Consider the following 23,807-nt stretch of genomic DNA (forward strand, 5'->3'; position numbering starts at 1 on the left):
CATAATCAACCCAATCAGGGCCAGCTGAACTTCATTAAGCGCGGCGTCTGCAGGCACAGTGCTGACGATCAGCTGCCGTGGTTTACTGATATTATGAAAGTAGTCAAAAAGCAAACAGGAAGTTTGCTTTGTGGTTTAAGGTTGTGCCAGAAACAAGCTTTTGCTTTTAAGGATTCATATGCATTGTCTAATTCTTCCAGTTCTGTTTTCTTTTCGGCTGCATTTCTCTGCTACAAAACGACCCCTTACAGCCTACTTGTCCCCCTGATTAATGAGCAAGTCAGGCTTGTAGTCTCTCAGGCTCTCTCTTTGACCCACTGTGGCTCCTCCTTTTTCACGGACTAATGTGCTGGGGAATTAGGACCCGAAGGGAGCCCTCTGTCCTCTGCGTCTCCTGCTCAGAAGAGAACGAAAGCAGAGCTTTAAATACATCTGCTTTAGAGGGAACCGTCGTCATTTTGGCGAGATGCCCTATTGGTTTATAACTTTCTTTTCATTTTTCCTTTTTTAAACTTCCTCCAGATGATATCTGTGGTATTTAAAGTTTTCGTTTTAATTGGGTCCTTTAATGTGGAAAGTGTTTGTTTTATTATGACAAATCATTCTAGTTAGCTTATGAAGCGTGAAAATGTTCTTTTGCAGGAATAAATTAAATAAAAGTTGTTTGCTAAACTCATTGTTCATTCATTGATTTGTTAAAATCTGGATAATATGGGTCTTCTGAATGGGCGCCTCTTTATGGCGACGAAAAGGTGGTATTTTGTGTGTATGTGAGCCCTGTAATGTGCGACAGAGACTTCCATTGCTTCCCATATGCTTCTGGGCATTTGATGCACACCCTGGGCCTCAAGAGTTGTGTGGAGGTATTTAAGTGAGCGTTTGTAACATGTGCTCCAGCATATTTGATCACATGTGAGGTGTTGCGTTCTCTGTATGTGACAGCATGTGAGTCTGTCACCGTGTGCCAATCACCATGAAGGGGGAGGGGCCTGATGGATGACACATGTCAGTCCCCCATCTGGAGACAGTGCAATTCTGGCGTTCCGTTGGCAATCATGCAGCGTACCTCGATTGGTGCCACGATTGGTGTGGGACGTGCCTGACTGGTGCCACCATGCAGGATGATGGTACCAGGCGGTACCAAGCTGCATCCTTACCTGGCCCGGGGGAGACATCATTGTACCATCATTGGGTACCGGCAGGTGAAAATTGGCCCAGGTTAATTTGATAATCCGATATGTTTCATTGTTTTAATGCAAAATAAAGACACAAAATTTCAATTCATTATCTTTAAGGGTTGTTAAGATATAGCTATTGGGGTACCACCTGACCTCATGAGTGGAGACCTCACTTTCATTTCCATTTCTGCCACTGATTGTGGGAATTAGCTACGAATCTCCTGAAAAAATAATGTTTTTCAAACTTTGTTTTGGTACAAAGAATAGTCAGTTTTTCTCTAGCAGAAAATTGAGGGTGAAACTGACCAATATTTTAGTAGAACCATTGAAATCTACTTTTCCTTTCATTTTTAATATGTATAGGCTGGCTAAAAGAGTAAGAAATATAAAATAATTTTCATGAAAAAATACTTAAATGTGACATTTCTAGACAGCAAAATAAGAATCTGAAGCATTTTGGGCTGGTTTTTACTCTTTCTCAAGTGAACGAGCTTACTCACCAGTGCCTACAAGCAGTGTAGGCAGATCGTGGCCTAGTGCAGTGTCATTCACAGAGCAGAGACCCACCGTTTTGTAAGGGACTGCTGCAGGTTATTTCTTACAACCCTCAGCCAATCTGAGTTTACCTCGCAGACCCACACAGAGAAGAAGGTCCCTTTTCATATTAACACTGAACATTAAAACTCCTGCATCCTGCTTCAATACTGTATGTATCCATCTTGTACTCCGGCTTGCGGCCGCCCACAGCAAGGACGAGGGGGACAGACTGTAACCGCCAATTAGGTCACGCAATGGATTAATTCAGCTTAGAGAGTTAATAAATGCAATTTCACAGGTAGAAATGAGACTGTTCTGGTACGTTCCGTACGCTCTGGCTGGCTGATGTCTTTGGAGAACAAAGAGCAGAGCCCCGAGGGTCCCCACCAAGAAAAAAAAGTCCCATCTCTTTTAATGGTGACCCACATGTCCCATGAGGCTGTAGGCAAGAGCTAGAGGTGGTGGGGGGTGATTTCCCAGGTACAAAATGAATCCTGTCGATCTATCCATTTGTTCAAGGATACAGAGACACGTAGGCGTCCTTAACGTTTCAGTTTCTACACTGAGTGTTGGCTGGCGGTGCTGGATCCAACCAGAAACTTGTAGGTGAGGAGGAAAGACGGTGAGGTTTAGCGTGGTGGACCACATAGCAGATCGTACCCCGCCGCGAAAGCTCTTGCCCCCCCTCGACCCCACGGCCGCACCATGCCGCCAGCTGCGCCGGTCACAGTCTGGCAACCTCACCGTGTGCACAGCGTGGAGGACAAAAAACGGTAATTAAAATAGCGCGAGCCACACGAGCGCACGCAGCGTGCTGGCGGAGCAAAACAAACAGCCTGGGTGGTGGCGATACATGGGGGGAGGGGGGGTGTCAAGAACAGCTGGGAGTGAAACTGCGGGGCTGGCAAGCTTGAAGGGGATCTGCCCACGACGGCGCTGGTCTCCTCTTCCAGATTTGCTATTTGCTAATTTGAAGTCAACAGAAGAGGCAGCACCGATCATGGGGAACGAGCGCGGACGCGAACTTCCTCCAAGACTTGGTGACCTCGTGGAGTTCCTCCTCCAAGCCTGTGGGATCGCACCTTCTCATTCTTAGGGGTTTGCATCTCAGAGCGGCAGCTTTACCCTCTTGGCGTCAGGCATCAGGTGGAACCACATCGATGACTGTCATACCCTGAGGCACAAGTAGAAAGTCTGAACCCCCTTGGCAAAATGTGCCCTTGAGAGGTAAAGTGGGCTATCCCACAAAAACAAAGTTTTGAGCAACTGAGCTCCAAAGTTACATTTTTTTCAAAAAATCAGTGTGCCTATACCCTACAATTGATATATATCATAGGTAGCACAGATCTACCCTCTTCTGTTCACTTGTTGGGCAAAATCTCCAAGCGGATGGGTGCTGGCCTTTAAGACCGGCGGCTCTCTTCTTGAAAGGTGCATTATACTATTCTGGCATGCCCGTCCCAATCTTCTCCAGGTCACTTCTACTGATGAAGTAATGTGTTCCCCTCAGGACAGAAGACTCCTGCTCTCTACAGAGCCCCTGCTTTCATATCTCTAGTTCTTTGATGACTTTCTTCTGCTGCCACCTCTCGTTGCTGCAGGCCAGGTCAGTTATGAATGCTCCCTTAACCGGCTCTTACATTTGCCCTTTCCCTCCCTCACTCCGCCCAACTTGTGCCGTTTTGAGCAAAGCCATTAAACTAACACGCACTCTTTGTGTTGCTCTTACGGCCCTGTGACCCTGTCCTTGTTTTCTGATGCTCTTTTCACTGTCGCTGTGGCTCCTGGGCCGAAAGGCACTTCTGCGCGGAACAGAGGGAGGCCAGCTGCTCACGTTAGGCAGCCGTGGATCTTTTGTGTGCCGCAGCTGCCGCTCTCAGCTACGCCTGTGTTTCGGGACACACAGATTCGCGTAGCAATCCCAGAAGGAATGTACAAAAGCCGGATCTGCTCATCCATAACTGCTTATCCAGGACAGGGTTGCGGTTATACTGATGCCAATTCAAAGAAATACTGGACAAAGTCTACAAGATACCAGCATTGTTTATTATTTTTTATTATTTATTTTTATTATTTATTATTATTATTTTAGGTGCAGTTAAATCAGTGGTAATACAAATAAATAAAATGCATATACAGACGCTCCTCTACTTACGAACTGTCAACTTACGAACTCTCAAACATACGAACGAAGAGGACTGTAAATTAAAATTGTGTTCATTGGGCTCCTGTTTCCTGTCTGCAACATAATTTTTTTTCTGCACACCAATTCTGCCTAGTATGACTTCTGGCCGCTACTCCCACCGCACAGCAGCATACCGTACGTACTCCCAGCAACCTAGTTCTTTGTACTTGCATATATCCTTAGAATGATGTCGAATAGCGACTTACGAACATTTCAAGTTACGAACGGCCGTTCGGAACGTATCTCATTCGCAAGCAAAGGAGTGTCTGTATATAAGTCAAACCTTGGACCATTTGGGGGTCTTTCCCAACCATGAAATCTCTCTGTGTTACTGCTAGGATTCAAACAATAGAAAGACAGTTTCCCAACTGGGGTGGGATTTGAACCCACATGTAAAGAGCACAACAGATTAACAGTTCATCACTTTAACCACTCAGTAACCTCATCAAGCCTGTCACAGCTCTGACCAATTTTCATGGTCGTGATGATTAAATCCATTCATCTTGCTGATCAATTTCCCCTTTACCATGAAATTTTTAATCTTTATTGTCTTGTACAATGCACCATGTCTCTCATGACACACATATAATGTGTCCAAAATAACATAACTAGGTATTTGTGCATCGATTGAAAGACGATGCTTGATTTGATCACTAGTATTCTTGTTTTTTCTTGCATTCCATGATCATTTTTTTGTCTTCACCGAAGTTCAAAGGCATTGATTCCTGTCTTGTTTCATTGTCCCGCTTTCACATTCATGCAGTCACAGAAAATAGTATATTCTGAACAATTCTGATCTTTGCTCTTAGATCTGCTTCTGTACTTTGAAGATTTTTCTCTAAGTCCATTGCAGCTCTGTGAAGCGCTGCTCTGTGACATATTTCCTAACAGCTGGAACCTTTGTTGTCGATTGTTCCAGGAAAGCCAAAGCTGTCTGTAACCGCAGCACCATCCAGACTAAACTGGCTGCCAGTCGTGTGGCCTAAACCTTTATTTTCTGCACATTAACCACATTTCCATCTTTTTCACTTTCCTTATAAGTGTTTTCAGATTTTCCCGCTATAAGTGTAATATCCGGCGTTTGATGTCTCAGTTGCCAGCTTCTAATCCAACTTTTCTCATTATACGTTCTGCATATAATTAAAGCAAGTTAGATGGATATGGTGAAAGTATGCGGCCCAATCTATGTCCAATACCTATACTGCAATCATTTAATTTCTCTATATTCTGTCCTGGCTGTGGGTTCTTGTCCATTAGATGCTCTGGCTCATTTTCCTAGGAATATACTATAGTTTGACATGGTCAACATGATTGAAGGTTTTTTTGCAGCCACATCTTGAAGTCCGTCATTCTTTTGATCACTCAATCGTTCGTTGGCATCGTTTCTCGTCCTTTTCTTAGATCCATTTTATACATTTGGCATTTCTCAGTGTATGTAGGGCTCTGATCTGCGTTGAATGATATTTAGCGTAATCTTCCTGGAATGTGATACGAGGGAAATTATACAACAGTTTGCACATTCTAGTATATCTCCTTTCTTTGGTATCGGAACATACTGTAAGCTGATATATACCAGTCAGTAGGTCATTGGCTTGTTTTCCTTGTTGGGATAATTTGGTCAACAATTTAATTCTTCTTCAGTTGCCTCTGATATTGCTGTTGGGACGCCATCTACTCCCATGGCCTTCCTTTTCGACAGTGATCTCCAAGCTAATTTAATCTCTTCCATTATTGAAGGTCCTTCCACGTATGTGACCTCATTAAGTGTATGTTAGTTGTTGATGTTGTAGAGGTCTTTTGTGTATTCTTCCTGTCTCTCCTTGCTCTTTGTTCCATCTGTTATTATTTGCTCATTGATGTCTTTCACTATATCCACTTGAGGTTTTTTTTTCATCACAAAGATCTGTGAAACATGGCTGTTTATTTCTTTTTTTCAGAGAATTTGGTCTTTGGATTTATGTGACCTGCATTTCACAACTTTTACAAGATCTTTATCGTTCCTGATTTTGGGGCCTTTTCTTCTAACTTTGAATTCTGTGGCTGTCGATTTTGCTAAGATCGAACTCGGATGACTTCTTGAAATTCTGTCCACAGTCCCTCAGATCCTCCTCTGATCAAACAGGTCCACTATCTCGGTTTCTGGTCTCGGAAGCCACATCTTTGAAACGCAAACGGACAGACACCTATCCAAACTGAGGCCCCAGCCGTCTCTGGCCTAATGTCTTGTCATTAGCGGCTTCTTTTTTTAGCGTCTAAGCATCAAGATACAGGTTTGTATCTTTTCTTCCGGTATTGAGTTGTTGCTTTTCGCCCTCAGTCAGATCCAACTAAGGATGCAAGGTTAAATGTGTAGCAAGTAAACTCATTAAAATTAGTACATATTTACATGCAAATTGTGTCCTTCTCATGTTTGCCTTTCAGGGGTCATTATGCCCATTCTGCAGAACTGATGCACAGGCTCCAGAGCATCTCCGCTTTTTCACAGTGCGCCAAGCTTAACGCTCTTAAAGTGACAGCTGCTTAGAAATTACGGACATGCACGGATGTGCGAGATCGCTGCCCCATTCCTAAGCTCACACATACGTCGTGCTGGAAACGAAAAAGTCAGCAGCAATCTCTGCAGCTTTAGCAGAGATAATTTTAAACTTGGGTGGCTGCACATTTTCTGGAGACGACAACAAAACAATTAGCACTGATGGAAATCATTTTGTGCGCGTGCCATTTTGCATAAATATTATGCATAGATTTGCATATTGTCGCAGATCTATATACTGCAGATGCAGCAGATCTGCGTGGGGCTCGTGACCTAACCGTCGCAGTCAACTCTTCTTTATATATCCACAGTGTGTTTTCGTGTTTATGCGTGCTTGTGTGCAGGCATGCATCCAGCTTGTCCGTCCCTATGTTAGGGGACACTGCTGTCCCCCTCTGACTCTCAGGCCTTCACAGGACGACACCTGTGATGACATTGCGCACTCATAGACGGTCTGCTACCGGGGCCCGTTTTCTCGGCCTCTGGGGGCCAACCCCCCCCCCCCCCCCCCCCCCGTCACCGCCTGGTCCACGCAGCAGCCTGATACATGACAGCGCTCTCATTTAAAATTTTAATGAAGCACTGCCTGCCTGCCTGTCTATAGCTGCCACCTCTGCCGTGTCCCGCACTCCTCCTCTCCTCCCGCGGTCGCATTACTTAAAATGCGCAGGTAATGTGGGAGCCATTCGCTGCAATCTCCTTTGTTTATCTCTCCCCCCCCAAAAAAATTATTTTTTAATGTAATTATCTGTCAACTGGCACAAAGGTTTCAATGTGGTGAATAAGGAGGAGAAGTAGGAGAGAGCTGGTTCACCAAATAGTGACAGACTAATGGCGGGGGGGGGGTGGGGGGCATTCTTAAACCCGGACACTGAAGGAAAACAAAAAAAACTGCTTCATTATGTTTCCATGCAAAGGCGACGGTCTGATGCAAGATAGCCTGCTGAGAATTCACTCCGTCTCCCTGACTGCCCTGCATATCCACGTCTGCCCTTTCACGACCCTTTCAGTTTTATTCCGGAATCGCGTCTCTCTGCATCTCGTCGACGGTGTCCCTGCCTGCCTTCCGTCCCCCGCCAGGCACTGCCAGCGATGTCATTCGCGCCGATGCCGCCCTGTCCTTGACTTCCACCTGGCTGCCCGCGGCCCATCGATCGCTGATAAGCTGCCTCCGCCACTCACAGTGGCAGGCGGCCCGGGCGAAGCGGCTATCGTCCTGGCGGACTCGGCGGTCCTCGCTTGACAAGGCGCAATATGGGCCATCTCCGCTCCGCTACATGTCTCCGGAGACTGCGCGGACTTCCAGAGCTGAAAGCAGCAGCTGGGGCAGAAGGGCAAGGGTGCGTAAGTGGGGGGGGGGGGGGGGGGGGTGGTTGGGTTACCAGGATAAAGACTGTTCATCTTTTCTACACATGCAGGTCAAAGATCACACCATAACACTGGAATGTAAATTATAGTTACTGACAAAGAGAGTGTCCCCTGTTATTAATAATGACCTGGCTTGGGGGGCTGGGGGGCGCAATCAGCGTTTCCCGGGAACACCACATTTCCTGTAATTCCAAGTTAGGGAAAATTATTTTCAAGGAGGCTTTCGAAAAACTGAATTAAAAAGGCAGCCCAGCCTCCTGTCCGTGATGGTTTCTCCTTGATGGAGCATATAAGTGTATTTGACGGCTCATTCGTTATAGATCAGTATCGACCATCACAGAAAAGTAGCTTGCTCTTCTGCAGATAGCAATCAGAGCGCGGCATCTCTGGGCCCCCATTTCCTGTGTTTGTCAGACGGGATTGATTTTACGTGGCTTGAGGTCTTCTCCCCTCCCCCTCGCCGCCCCTCCCATTCTGGGCCTTAAAGCATCCCCCGACCCTCTTTCGTCATTGGAGCGGCAGCGAATTCCCACCCTGGCAGCCAGAGGAGGAGATGCTCTTTCTGGAGTCTGGCGATGATGATTGTGGCAGGTTTGCAGGGGTGCCTGACATCAAAAGGTCACTGGTTCCAATCCCCTCCATGGCTGAATAATCTCTTTATCAAGGCCCGAAATCCCTAAAAAAACTTTTTTTTTTGTCCCAGCCCCCTTGAAAAAGAACTATTCATATATTGGGAAATTTTATCATGGGAACTGCCCCCCACCCCAGTCAGCAAACTTTATCATGGGGGTGGTGTCAAATCCTAGCATTGATCCGAGGCTTTGCTCTGAACTGTATATCTGTCTTCGTTTATCTTAAAAGAGAGCAAGATAAAATATGTGAAAAAATAATTTCTGATGTTCTTGTTCTCGTGCAAATGGTAAATAAAGCGAATGAGAACCTTCCCCCCCCCCTCCTGCTGAGGTTCTCTATGCCTCAGTATTGTAGCCCATCGCATGTGCTGCTGCCTTTGTCTTATGTTTAGTTTATGATGTCACTTTCAGAACTGGGTCGCCCTTGAAACTAGAGGACGCTGCAGACTTTGCGACGGCTGGAATTGCCTTTCCTGATCGAAATCTCAGCCGCCCCCTCGGCCCTCGCTCGTCCCAGACGGTCAGCCTTCCTGTAAGAGATCGGGGGCCCCATGCACACTGCAGTCCGTCACCCAAATTAAATCGACTTTCAGATTCGACGATTCATGGCAGAGCACAACTAATTAAGGGGGAGACGCCGACCGCGGGCGTGAAAAACGATCGAGTCTGGTGGGTCTAAAAGCAGAGCTGAATTAACGATTATTCTCTCATCAATTACAGTAATGCCTTATTCTCTTTCAATTACTAAAAAAATCATTATAGTTACATTGGGTTAAAATACCATTGGTAAATGTCGTAGAATCGATATTTCAGAATTTTGTGGGTGAAGGCAGCGAAGTGTGTCTGTGTGTGTGTGTGTGTATGTTTGCAATTACTAAATTGTGGGGACTTCTTTTTTGTCCCCACAAGGATAAATTCAATTTTATAAAGATCTATGAATGCATTCAGAAAACTTGCTTATGGGTAAGGTTAGGGCTGTGTTGGGCTTAAGGTTGGTGTGTGTGTCTCTGTGTGTGTGAGCTGGGCATTGTAACTCATTCCTGATAAGAATGGGCACACAGGGGTGGGCTTTGCACTGATCGTCTATCAATATAATGTGGAAGTATGAAAGTTTCATGTAAGCCTGTTCTGCGGAAGCTACTTCAGCATTTTCACTGTGTGCCCAAGGGTCTCATTCAGGGCAAAATAACTGCCCTCCTGGATTGTGTTCAGGATCTCACCATTTCCTCAGCATGGCGGTCAATGTGGAGATGAATCTTATTTGAACCCACCTTCCTCCAGCCTTTCTAGCCTCATCCCCCCCCCCCCCCCCCCCCCCCCATCGTCATCCCCAAGCCCTTGCCTGCAGCTCCTCTGCACTCTGCAGAAATGCACCTCCCAAAATTGGCTCCAAGACCTCGCTGAGTTTCTGCCCCGTGTCCCTGGAAGATCTGTTTACTGCCCCTTCTTGGGCAGGCCAGCCCCCTCTGGGCTGTCAGCAAAAAGGGATCGCCTTACCCTCTTGCCTGGTGAGTCCGGAGCTGGGCTCATTCAATTTTTAAAAGCCTCTGTTTCCAGGCCAGGCCTGGAAGCCTTTGAAAGGGATTAGATCTGTGCCCCCTCCCTCCTTGAATGGTTCTAAGCCCTCTGCTAACTTAACCCTTAACACCCCCCACCCCAAGCTATATTGGTAATACTCTGAAGTTTGGGTTCAGGTGTTTTTTTTATCGAAGAATTAAGAAGGGAAATAAATGTCTGTGAAGTAAGAATTCATTTGAAAACAAAAATGTTTTGTCCCTTTTATAAGCATCTCCCATGCAGATCGGCTCAGATTTTATTGCCTCTTTCATGTCCCCAGAACCTTGGCTCTGATGTCACTCTCCGTGGTGCTGAAAAGAGCCATTTATCCCCCCTCTGTGGGCAGGTGGGGGGCGGGGGGGGGGGGGGCTTTAAATGAATCCACAACCCAAAATCTAACTCTTTGAGTCGTGGGGTATCAGTAGCAGCTTGGGAAGGGCATCCGGACAGAAAGCGCGGTTGCTAATGAGCCGCGCGCCATTGTGAGCTTCAAAGTGTCTCCATTGTGTCGCCAGTTCATGGCGGAGACCGCAGCCTTAAGCAGGTGGCTGATCCACTTCTCGCATTTACACCCGCGTGCGGCTCGTCACCGAGGAGCCTCTCGTCAGGAGTCTGTCCCTTTGTCTGCAGACGAAATACGCCGAGCGAGGAGGCAGCACTGTAGGGCCGGCGCACGCTGGCTGGGAAATTATTCAGGTAGACGCCTAGCTGGGGCTGGCTTCCTGTCCTAGCGGGTTTTAATGTTGTCCTTTTGTTTTGTTGTTCGCGCTACCAGCTACCAGGCTGGCAGATGGCGTGGCTGAGGAGGCGCGGCCGTGGCTGAGGAGGCGCGCCGGAGTACGCCACGGAGCCCAGCGAGGGGGCATCTTCTTCTCGTCTGGGAAGGGGATTCCAGGGTCAATTCTTAGGATTATTTTTTTTTTGTGGGAGCATAAGAGAGGTCATAATTCATACGGAGGGGTCAAATTTATCATTAGCCAGTGATATATTTTAAATCTGTGAGTCACAGTGGAGGGAACACTCCGGGGGGCCAATCAACTTTCAGCTGGGGCCAATGCCCCTGTAGCCCCACCCCTGTATCTGCCTCTGTGGGAAAGCTCCTTCCTCCTGTGCTAGAGGACAGCATCTACAGGGGTTGGACAATGAAACCGAAACACCTTGTTTTAAACCACAATAATTTATTAGTATGGTGTAGGGCTTCCATTTGCGGCCGATACAGCATCAGTATCGATACAGTTTGTCTTGGGAATGACAGACACAAGTCCAGCACAGTGGCCAGAGGGATCCGGAGCCATTACTCCTGCAGAACAGTGGCCAATTCAGTACATGATGGTGGTGGAGGAAAACGTTTCCTGACTACCTCCTCCAAAACACCCCAAAGTGGCTCAATAATATTCAAATCTGATGACTGTTGTCGTGCACGCCGACCGGGGAAGCAGGAGCAGGGAGGCGAGGAAGTGGCAAACGAGGGATTTATTGTAGAAAGATGCAAGGTAATCACACAACTGACGGAAGACTTCAATGACCGGACTCGAGAAAGTATACCTAACGTAGACGTAAATACATTCGACTAATGACAATAATCAAAAACAGCTGGTAAACACGGGGAATCCACGTAGGGTTAACGAGGGGGCGTGGAACATGGAGGGGGTGGACGATCGGGGCATGACACTGTGCAGGCCATGGGAGATGTTCAGCTTCGCTTTCATGTTCATCAAACCACTCAGTCACCAGACTTGCTGTGTGCATTGGTGCATTATCATCCTGCTACATGGCATCACCTTCAGGGTACAACAAACACTGCATGAACATGGACCTCCAGAATGGTTCGGTTGTCCTTGCCAATGACACATCCATCTAGAACAAGTAGTGGGTCTAGGAAATGCCATGAAATTGCAGCCCGAACCATCAATGATCTAACATCATGCTGCATACAGGGGGCCTCTGCATACAGTAGCTCTTCCAGATGTGGGAAAGATAATGAAGGTGAACTCATCCATACATCAATACATGTTTCACATTGTCCGTAGCTTAAGATTTGCGCTGCTGGCACCAATGAAACCAAGTTTTTGCATTGGCACGAGTGACCCATGCTTTGACTGTAGCAGCCTGAACATGAATATTGATCGTTTGGGGCTCCTGTCGAACAGTTTTGGTGGAAAAACAAGATTCCAGGTGTGCATGTAATTCTGTGATTGTGCAGCTGTGGTGTAATGGTTTTTGGATACAATCCGGGTTAGTACCTCTTACGTTATTCCTGTTGGATGTGTTCTCTCCTTCGTGGTGGAATGTTGACAATACCCTGGATACCGTGGCACTCAACACACTAGAAACACTTTCTGTCTTTTTTACGCTCTACTCTTACTAATTCAATTTGCAATCAATGCAGACTGGCCACCAGGCCGCACATATATAGGCGTGAAACCGCAAACACTATTGGCCAGGGGTTTCACTTTCATAGTCCAAACCCTTGTATGCGCCCCTTAGTTAATGGGACAAAATGTCAATATAATCAACCCTTCCCATAATGCATTAAGATTGTGTGGGCTGTAATGGAGCTCATGGCACAGAGGAAGGGGGTGTGTCTTGCAATACTGCGTTCCCATTCGCTATTGGTGACCCACTCTATTTCTTTAGGATCACCACAGTCTCCTGCCAATTCTGTTTGTGGAAACTTCCCAGAAGCTTCAGGCTGTGTTGGCTGCAGCATGCATCAGCACAGTTCCATTCATAGCACTTCGGCACGTATCACGGTCAGTTGTGAACCGCGGACTTGTGAATGTTTTTCACGGGCATCTGCATGCACCCGTTTACACATGCACAACGAGGCGCATGTGTATCTCCCTGCCCCCTGGGGGGCGCTCCTCTGTGTCGTGATTACGAGATCAATAGGCCTGTCTCCCGCTGATTATACAAACACACGTACGCCGACTGCACCTCGAGTGGGTGTTATTGACAATAAAGGCACGTGATTACTGAACATCGCTGTTACATCTCCCCCCAACCCATGCTGAAAAATGAGCTTACGTAGGATAAGGGTTATTCAGTGCCCATCTCCTCATAGTCTGCACAAATGGGAATTACATATTCATTTGGGCTTATGGCGGCTCTGCTGTGAATGACTGTCGGCTTTTTTTAATTCTCTTTTATTTTCCCTGGTATGTTTTAATCCCCATTGCTCTGTCTTCAGGGGACGAGGTAGAATGGTAGTAGCAGGGTCAGCAGCACGTTTTTATGGAAAATTCTTCTTGACCTGTTATTTCAGTCGAGAGAAAGAGTCGTTCGTTCAGGCACAGCAGAGTCTGATGACAGGAGCATATACAGGGGCGGGGCCACAGTGATGCGGACCCCAGCTGAAAGCTGATTGGCGCCTGGAGTTCCCCCTCCCCTGTCATTCATTGATTCAAAACATGTCATTGGCTGATGATAAAGTAGCCCCTCTCTATGAATTATGGCTCCACTTATGCCCCTCACCTTAAAATTCCTGACGGCTCTCCAGTCCACAATCGGCCCATCTGGTCAAAATATCTCCACAGTCTGTAGTAGTAGTAGTCTTCATTCGCCACTTCCCATGTGGGTGGTCTGTCTTTGGGGAACCTGAAAGATTGTTCTATGAATCCGGATCATAGGTAAATGCTATTGTTCTCTGGCTTTACACCAGCTATGAATAGGTACCAGCAGTTACGCACATTGACTGGAGAAAAGTGTATAAACTGCCCCAAAATGTTTCAAAATTCAACTGATCATTTCTCTTCCCAGAAACGTCACATTTAAATATTTTTATCACAAAGATAAAACATACTTTTGTAAACTTATACCTTGTCATTGTTTCTTTCAAAAATCTGACTGAAACTACCCATTGAAATATCGATTTTCGTAGAGAAAATACCTATTTTCGGGGAATTTGTGGAAATTAAAATGAGGTCCCGCTGATCAAGTCAGGGAGTAGCCTGAAATCTTTTTAATCTTTAGTTGGTATCAAAATAAAACATTCTAAATTATTAAATCTAACCTGCGTCAATTTTCACTTGCTACCTGCCAGTACCTAGTATGGAAGCCTATCAAGAGAAAAATATCCTGATAAGGACCTGTAAAGATCTTTAACCACTTCCCAAATGTGACTGTTATTCTGTCAACTCATGGCAGGGGGTGTTTCTTAATACCAAGAACACAAAGATTGTACTTGTGGTTTTAGTGAAACCTAGAGTCTTGCTAACTTGCCTTCCAAGAACAACCTTGCATGGGGTGCAATGAATCATGGGATTTGTCTCATTCGGTGATGATGCAACCATTGTATCATTGATATTTGGGGCAGATCAAGAAGGACATCCGGGGATTTTTACTGTGCTCTGTACTTCTGTTCTTGAGTATTGGAACTGGTCTTCGGCAGTGGAAGATGATGTAACACAGGTACATGACAACTCAAGTATTGTCAGTTATGCATATTGAGAAAAACACATTGTTTGATGGAAAGCTGAGAGCCTTTGTTGTCCATCTGAGTCAATCGGTGTCCCATAATGATGACATCACCATGCAGAACAGCTTAGCTATGCACTGGGAATGCCAAGCAGTGCCCACCGCATTGAAATCGATTCTCCTGATCCAGCAATAAATATACAGAACCGGCAGATTCTTTTCTGAATTTCGCTCCTGTCATCAGTTTAAAGCCAGCTGTTGGATATACATATTTATGGCCATCTGGACAAGATGGGAACAAAAGAGGGAAAGAAATTTAAAAAAAGATTACTCATCGGCGGACTGTACCAATCCCGATTTTCACGTTCCCCTCAATTTTTAAAGGTTTTTTTTTACAACCAGAACTTACATTCTAAGGTGGAATGCGATTTGTAGAAATCTGCTACAACCAATACCATGTCTACAGTAATGTCAGATATTTCATGTACTGTATTAAACTGATTGTATTAATTGTTCTACCACAGGGAAAGGTAAAATGTGTAGAAGGAACCCAACATGTGTTCTCCACTATAGCCACTTTCTGCAATGCAGGTAATAAAAATTTCAGCATTAAGGTAAATCTAGGCATCAAAGTGGTTTTGTGCTTGGATTAAATTCTCTATCAAAGCCAAAAATACAATTTTCTGAAGTGCCCAAATATACAATGCTGCTGAGTCTGAGCAAACTCTCTGGCTTTCCCCGGCAATTTCACTTAAATGAATAGCATTTACTTCATCTAGCGGACGCTTTTGTCCGAAGTGACGTACAACTAAGGGAAATAGTACAATGCAAAAGTACGGCTGTCAAGGACATGAGATGCATCTAAGTGCGGCTAGGCAGAGTTTCCATTGAATGCCCAGGTACGAGTGTAAGCAGTAGTGGAGCAGAAGCTACACAATGACTCGTAAACAAAGCGAAAACATCACCCGCTTCAATGGCACCCAAAAAACAACACCTAGAATATGCCCAAGGGGCTGGTTGGTGTCTCCTATTGAAGATGTATGAGCAGGAGTGATTATACAATTTTTTAAGATGGACATAAGCGGAGCCATTATTCATAGAGAAAGACCAACCTTATCATTAGCCAATGATATGCTTTGAATCGGTGATTGACAGGGGAAGAGGCACTTTGTGGGCCAATCCGCTTTCAGCTGCAGCCCTGCTCCTGTATACGCCCCTGCACACGAGACCCACTATTTCACCATTTCAGGTTTAGCCAATAAATGCTCCCCAAGGGTGCCAGTCTCCCCAGCTTAGGGTGAGGGGAAGTCAAGCTTGTCAGGTCCAGCTCTTGTGGTCAAGTTAACGGCATGAAGATGTGCCTATTTATTGACATCAGCAGGGATAATGAGAAATTAAAAGCGAAAATGCTGAAGTGGTAAATTTAGCAGTATATCTTTAAGGCTAACCAGCTCCCTGGGCTGAGTCGGGCTGAGCCCGGCTGAGGTGGGGCCACGTCTCTCTCCATCCCTGCCGGTAATTGTGCAGACCCTCTGGGCTACATCCATCACATTCCTGCGGGACATTAAGGATAGGCAACCTGCGTGTGGAGTAATGAGCTTTTTGATTAAGAGCGAAACTGTCCTGGAGGGAGGGCTGCTACGCTGCCGTAATTCCTCTCGCGCCACCGCCACTGCTGCCTTGCCAGCCGCCGGCTGCCTGCCCCCCCCCCCCGCGCCCCTCTGCCCGCCCTCAGGCCAGCGAGGCCCCCCTGCGGAGCAGCGTTCCGCGTTAACGCCTATTTATCCTGTTATTCAAAATCAGATGGGTTCGGCATGTGTGACCAATATGCCAGGGCAAGCCGCCATTAGAAAAGCAAACGATGCCGGTGGTTGGGGGGGGGGGGGTACGGGGGAGGTAATGGGGGGGGGGTAATGGGGGGTACAGGGCGTAGAGGACGCTTAGCAGCCACACGTCAGGCAGGAGGCGAGCTGTGCAGCACAGACTGAGAGAAAGTCCCCCCCCCCACTCTGAACTAGCCCTCATGGACCTAACAGCTCTGTCATGGTTCAATTGTGAATGCCCCCCCCCCCCCAACTGACACCCCCCATTTCCTGTGAACTGGGCCCATTGCTCTCAGCTTCACACCGCTACCAAATATGGACAACTTTCATCGCTTTGATCCTTGTGTATTAACCGTCTCAACATGTAGCCGAGGTGCCGGTGGTGTGTGTCTGGGGGGTGGGGGGAGGATTGGGGGGGGCGGATTCACAGCTTCTCTTCAGAAGGGTGCCAAAACAATAAATTATAAACACAGAAATATGTATGATAATAAATAATAAATATATAAATTCGATTGCTGATCATTGAATTCTCTCTCCTGATGTGTGTGTGGTCCTCCCCGATAGCCGTGCTGACTAGTCCAGGCAGTGATATTTTGCACTGGGAGACGCATCTACAGAAAACCTTCACCACTCTCCACCGGTACACTTTCATGACATCTGTCTGCAGAAGAGAACACAGCCAGTGTGCCAGTTACTACGGAGCTGTCAGATGGACGCTGACTCCATTCCCTCTCTGGACAATGGCTGTGAGCCAGACCCCCCCATCTCAATATAACACCTCCAGCAAGGGGCTCAGCCACCATCTCGTTATCGTGAATCTAGTGTATTGCACCCCGTTAGCAACCCGGCGCCTTACACCCACACTACAAGAGGATGATGGAGTTCTCAGGCTTTGTCCTCTGTGTCGGCTAACTGGTGGCCCCAATGCCAAGGTAAAAGGAAATAAAATATATTGGCAGCTTTTAACAATAAGTGATTGCTTTCTTATTTCCCTCTGCTGTCCAAATTCTTATTTCCCCATGCTGCCCCTATTCCTTTTTCCCTGTGCTGTCCCTCATTATTTCATTGTGTCACCCATTTCCCCATTTTCTGCGTTCCCTCTCCTTATTTCCCTGTGCCAACTCTCTCCTTATTTCCCTGTGCCATCCCTCTCCTTATTTTCCTGTCGCCCTTCTCCTTATTTCCCTGTGCCATCCCTCTCCTTATTTTCCTGTCGCCCTTCTCTTTATTTCTCTGTGCCATCCCACTCTTTATTTCCTGCTCTGTCCCTCTCCTTATTTCCGCGTGCTTCTCTCTCCTTATTTCCCTGCGCCATCACTCGTCTTATTTCCCCGTGTCACTCCTCTCTTTATTTCCTTGTGCTGCCTCTATCCTTATTTCCCTGTGCTGCCCCCTGCTTTATTTCCCCATGCATACCTCTCCCTATTTCCCTGTGCTGTCTCCCTATCAGTGGAGTTGCTCTTTCAGGACTTCTTTCACTTTAATGCCACCGAAGTCTGGTGAATGGCCAGTTCTTTCTAGGACAGTAATAAAAGACCCTGTTAGTAACAGTGAGGGCAAGAAGCCAAATGATTCACCAGTGTCTGAAATTCAATTAGGAACCGGCAAGGAGCTAAATTAACTGTGTCATACAGAACTGAATATGGTACATAACGATGTTTTTTTTTTATCTTCAAAATGCACTGTCACTAGTTTGGTTTGCCTGGAACAGACTGCCAGCTGATTAAGGTGAGATGTATGTGCTTCTCTCCATGACCTGCAGGGGGCACTGCATACAATCTCCTGTCTAACAGTCAGGGGAAACTGTAGTAATATATCATATATCCCTTTAAAGAAAACATAAATATGTTTTTTTTTGTTCTGTATGCACTAAAGAAGATTTTTTTTGTCTTAGTAATGGACCAGTTTCTAAATATATGTACGGACTGTATCTGTTTAGGTTCTATGTATGTTATCTATCTATCTATCTATCTATCTATCTATCTATCTATCTATCTATCTATCTATCTATCTATCTATCTATCTATCTATCTATCTATCTCGGTATAACCAGATCACTTGAGGAGTCATACAGACCATCAGAAATCATCTCCTTTCATAGCTGATTCACAGCCCCCATCCAGCCTGGGTGGAGTGATTTCCAGTTCAGGGTGAAGAGGTAGAGATACCCATCTGTAGAGAGGAAGCTGACTATCTTGTCATTACCCACTCCAGTGCACTAACATCTTTAATTAACGCCAGTGAGATGCTGATTACATGTTTTCGGGATGTCGCGCTGTCTCTCCTCACACTTGGCTGGGTCTTCGCTCTGCACCTTCGCTCTGTGTCCTTCCCAACTAACGTCTGGGGCTTCCCTCCCCCTTATTTACTTTCGGTCCCGATCGATGTGCTGTAGTCAGCCGGGGTGGGGGGGGGGTTTGGCCACTGTTCCCTCACCATGCCTCCAGGTGCGCCCATGTTTTTAACGCTTGGCATGTGCTCGCCCCCCCCCCCCCCCCCTTTGACCTTGACTCATATCATTAATTCGGGGGCGCCCCTGCGACTCCCCTTGCCAGCTGTGCCCAGCCAATCTCAGGAACTCCACCTTGTCCTGGTCAAGGTCGGCATCACCCCCCACCACAGTACGGGCTTCATTCCCCAGCAGCACACCCCCTCATCAGACACTGCGAACCCCCCCCCCCCCCCGCTCCCTGTCCTTTTGTACCCAGCAGAGTAGTTCACATCTAACTCTCTGTCCTTCCTGCCACACAATTGCTACAAAATCATGCTCCTCAGAGGCATAGCCCCCTCCCCTGCAGCCCTGGAAGCGACAGCTTCTTACCGGCACACTAAATAATGAAAGGGGGGGGGGGGTTAGGCGGGGGCCTGATGAGTCCCCAGTCATTGAAATTCACTTAGACACCAGTAGGGGGCAGAATTCCCTGCACCACGTGGTCCCCACGAGTCTTCCTCTTCGCCCTGGATGGAGCTCCGCAGTCCGGAGCTTACCGTAACTCCTTCGGCAGCCCGGGGGTAAGTGGAATCAAATGCTCCTGCAGCATCTCCCCCCGCCAGCATTGTGAAGCCAATTTGGGCGGCGCGATTCCGGCTTTCGGGTCTCATCAAGGGCCCACGCGGTATATTAGCTGGCGAGCGGCCGGCATTCCTGCTCCAGGAGACGGTAAGGTTAAGTGCCCCCCCCGCCCCCCCCGCTTTGTTCACCCAGGCACGCTCGCGTCCTTGCTCTATCCTTTACACCTGTAACCTCGTTTCTTCATCTCACCGTCCATCAGCTGCATCGCAAAGAAGCCTTTCTTGTTATTTATTTTTCTTTATTTTTTTTTCACCCATTTCAGACTTCGATCAAATCAAGCCACGGAGGGCAGTGGAGAACAGAGGAAGCTAAGTGGGGCAGAGCTGCTGGGGGGAGTGGGGGGGGGGGCAATGCTTAATTTGGATACTCTGAGGTGCCGGAGCTCATAAAGACCACGATGATGTCATTCACACAAAACAGCCTTTAACAACGATAATGCATTACTAATTACTTAAACAGTGACAATGAATTTTCAATCACCACCTGCTTGTGATGTCAAACTTTTCATCGGGGTCGCGGTCTGCTCGCTCCTTTCTGCCGTCCTTCTCTTAACATTAGCATCCACAAACTCCTCTCCTCTCCTCTCCTCTTCTCTTCTCTTCCCTCCTCTCCTCTCCTCTTCTCTCCTCTTCTCTTCCCTCCTTTCCTCTCCTGTTCTCTCCTCTCCTCTTCTCTTCTCTTCTCTCCTCTCCTCTTCTCTTCTCTTCTCTTCTCTCCTCTTCTCTCCTCTCCTCTCCTCTCCTCTCCTCTTCTCTCCTCTCCTCTTCTCTCCTCTCCTCTCCTCACTGTCCCTGCTTGTTCTTCCTCCAGGCTTTTTGGTTCATTTCTCCTCTGCTTGGCTTGCGATGGCTGTTGCTGCCTTGCCAGAAAAGTTAAAAATATTACTACATTTTTAAGAATGATTCTATTTTAATTCCAAAGAAATTACTTTTTCTGAGCGTGGTGCTATTTCAGATCAAAAGCGAGATAAGTGAAACACATTTATTTAGGCAAATGTATGCCAAAAAAACACAGCTGATTTTATAAATACTAATGTATTTAATTCAATTTGTATGTATCCTACAGCTCAATTTAATCTTAAGTGTAATTATATTGGATGTAGCATTTGAGGTGAGGTGCTTGGAAGTTCCTACAGAGCAGAGCTTCTGGGGGGTGGGGGGCATTTGGACAGCCATTTAAAATTTTGAAACTATGGCTAAACCACATTTTAATTGTAGCCACTGGTAAAGCCTGTACAAACAGGACCATAGCGGGGTGGGGATGGGGTGAAGGTGGGGGGTACGCCGGTTGGAGCATGATCCCAAGACCCTCAGACACTCTGTGCCTTTGACTGAGGAGTTTGAGGTCCTGTATCCAGCCCAAATGGGGGGGGGGGTTTGACCGGTCAGCGGGAGGAGATCAGTTACTCGCCCCGGCCTACAGAAGAATCACAGAATTCTTACCACCTGGGGTGATTTTTTCAAAGTGGGGGGTATAAGAGGGGTCATGATTCATACAGAGGGCCCAAGCATATCATTAGCCATTGATATGTTTTGAATCCGTGAGTGATAGGGGAGTGGGCACCCTGGGGGCCAATCAGCTTTCAGCTACGTTCACCTCCACTTACCACAATAATATCTCTGTCTCCCCACGTTTGATGGGCAGAATGGGCACAGTCACAAGTTTCCTGTGTGACGAACCAGAGGCCAGTGCACTGTAAAAAGTAATACCTAGATCTAACTTATAAAAAGTGAGGCAAGTGGCTGCATTGGATGTTTTAAGTTGAGTCAACTTGCAGCCTTTTTTAAGTGTAATAAACACTGTAACATTACTTAATACAAACACAACAAAATCAAGTTGAGTTAACTAATAGTACTAGTATTGCTCAGTTAGATAAACCTACTTTTATTGGTACAGGTAACTTATTTATGGGTTGCTACAAGTAACCTGTACTCATTTAATTAGGTTTTATTAACTTTATTTTCTCAGTACAATTAACCTAATCAAATGTGAATAAACATTTTAATTGAGTCCTGCCTATAACCTCAGAAAAAAATCTAAATGGCTATATAGTCTAAGTACTACAGTGATTAACTGTACATAAACAGGCTTTGTCAAAAACAGTTACAAATTAAATTGAAGAAGAAAAAGATGGGAAGATAGATTGAAAACAATAACATTTATTCAATGTCAACCAGTTTCACTTTTAACAGGGACTACAAAACAGCCAATAAATGTCAGATGCCACTGAGAAATAATCTAAGACAACTTGGTAAGGAGATTTGCATACTTGGATGATGGCTTAGGACGCATGGCGTCCAATCCCACAAAGAGATATAATATATATACATACATATATATATATATATATATACAAAGGTATACACCATTTTTGAGGGATACTTGAGGTCGAGGGCATAGGTAAGTCCAAACAGGAGGCAGCATGCTTTCGACAGGTTTGGCACACCTCTGACCACAGGCTGTCCTTCTATGATGATCCCAATCATGTCGGGCTGATGGCATATGTAAATTTTCAGTGGGCAACTGCCAAGCTCAGCGTGCACCTCTGTTTCATCATGACTCTATTGGTGGAGACAAAAAAGAATCAAGAGTTTGGTCAGACAAACAAGTAATGAGATAAATATGTATACCTCACAATATGAATACATACAAACAGAAAAATAGACAAGTAGCTCTAAGCACGATACATACGTGGTGGACACTGATGAGGTCTTCCTGTCTCTCCCCCACATACTCAATCAGGCATCTCAGGACCACTTCTCTCCTTTTCTCCACAGAGGCAGATGGGTCCTGTTAAAAAGTAAAATCTGATTAAAATTCACAGCCTGATGTCAGATTGCTGTTAAAGGTCCTACTATACATGTAGCTCTGTACTACAAGATCTCACACTAGCACCGGCATTTCAAAAAAACAAAACAAAAAAGCATATTGCATGTGCATGTTGTTTACTCAAAAACGTCAAGGGGACAATTCACAAATTTGAGATTTAACTGTCCAAGTAGGCTGTGTTCATTAATATGAATCAAGCTTCTATTAGTACATTGTCTATTTCTCACCTCAAATGCTTTCTTAAACAAGTTTTAGTGGACCTTTCATGTGTAAAGAGACTGCTTAGAAGCAAGGCACAGTCTTGGAAAATGGTGACAAGGGAATTGCATTACTTATGCAATTACATACATATGCAGCCAACATGTCTATTAACCAATAGAACAGTCGTGGAGTACACAGAGGAAGTGTAACTTCACTGAATGTTTGGGCATACATTTTCACACTAGATCATCATAATAGCAAGGTCATGTTAACTCACTGTGGGGGCTAACTATCCCCTTAAACTATGCTACCTTTAGAACAATGCCTTACATGTAGTTGTCTTTTAAAGAATGAGAGGTGGGGGGGTCTCATGATCAGTCTCTGGGTAGTATGAATGTGCTCATTTAATTTTTTAATCTTTAGTTAACGTTAACTTAAACTAATATTTGACATTAAACTGTAAGGCAAACGTCATAGACAAAACAGGTTAACATTAGTTCTACGCTAGTTTAAAGTAACGCTAACTTACGATTAAAAGTGATATTATTGGTAAAATTAAAACCAACGTAGCCTTGAAACACATAGTATACATGACTACAGCACTTATTTAACTTCATATTAACAACACGGTCTCAACCGGCATCTTGCCTACAAGACCACACTGCTTCTACACTGTGCAGCCAACTTAGCGTGCGATGTGTGCAGGATAGCTAGCTATACAGTACAACTTGCAAACTTAACCTCAGCTCCTTAGTGGAGTAGCGATTTTGCGTGACTTTACATCACCAATCATTTGGTTAAATTGCTCAACTTACCGTGTTAACCAGTCCCTGAAATCCAGATCCGCTGCAGCGAACAACAGCCGAGAAAAATGCTGCACCTGCGTGGGAAAGTCCCCGCCAGTGAAAAAAGGATAATGCCAACTTACAATAATTTTTAAATATTTAAGTTTGATGAACACAAATGCTACATCGGCAGCTGCTCTAATAAAATGTGTATGTCAACTCACTTTTATAACATTTCTTGTACACAACAACCACATACAAATAACTAACCTGAATAAATTGCAATTGTTTTATTTACAATATATAGTTATGTAAAAAACTGATATATTTTAAGTAAAGAGGAAGTATATTGAGACCTTTTAGTAAAAAACAAATAAAATAAACTAGATTACAAATATTTAAAATATATAAAACCTACTTTGTGGGTGTAGCACTTTTTACAGTGTGGGGAATGTCGGCGAAGGTGGAGGAGAAGGTGGAGGCTCTCCCCGCGGGCCTGCAGTATAGCAGTAGAGTGCGCTGCTCCCTTCCTCCTCCATCTGCTGGTGAAATAATGAGGGAGACCTTGACAAAAGCCACTGGGTCTGTCTGTGCTTCCCCAGCTTGCTCACCCTGCCAGAAAAAAGCTACTTTGTGTAGAAGGAAAGTGAATCAATTAACACTGCGTCGTCATTGTAAAGGCGCTTAGTC

At 45.7% G+C, this 23,807-nt stretch overlaps 1 long non-coding RNA gene across 1 annotated transcript; it reads right to left on the reverse strand.

Annotated features, from left to right (window-relative positions):
• Window positions 1-21,653: 21,653 nt before the first annotated feature.
• LOC125744876 (uncharacterized) lies at window positions 21,654-23,564 on the reverse strand. The gene is made up of 4 exons (XR_007398509.1): window positions 23,536-23,564; window positions 23,148-23,212; window positions 21,994-22,092; window positions 21,654-21,863 (listed from the first exon to the last, which is right to left on the reverse strand). It is a non-coding gene; the product is annotated as an uncharacterized LOC125744876 (long non-coding RNA).
• Window positions 23,565-23,807: the final 243 nt, after the last annotated feature.

The sequence above is a fragment of the Brienomyrus brachyistius genome, chromosome 6 (genome assembly GCF_023856365.1).
Source record: "Brienomyrus brachyistius isolate T26 chromosome 6, BBRACH_0.4, whole genome shotgun sequence".
Classification (NCBI taxonomy): Eukaryota; Metazoa; Chordata; class Actinopteri; order Osteoglossiformes; family Mormyridae; genus Brienomyrus; species Brienomyrus brachyistius.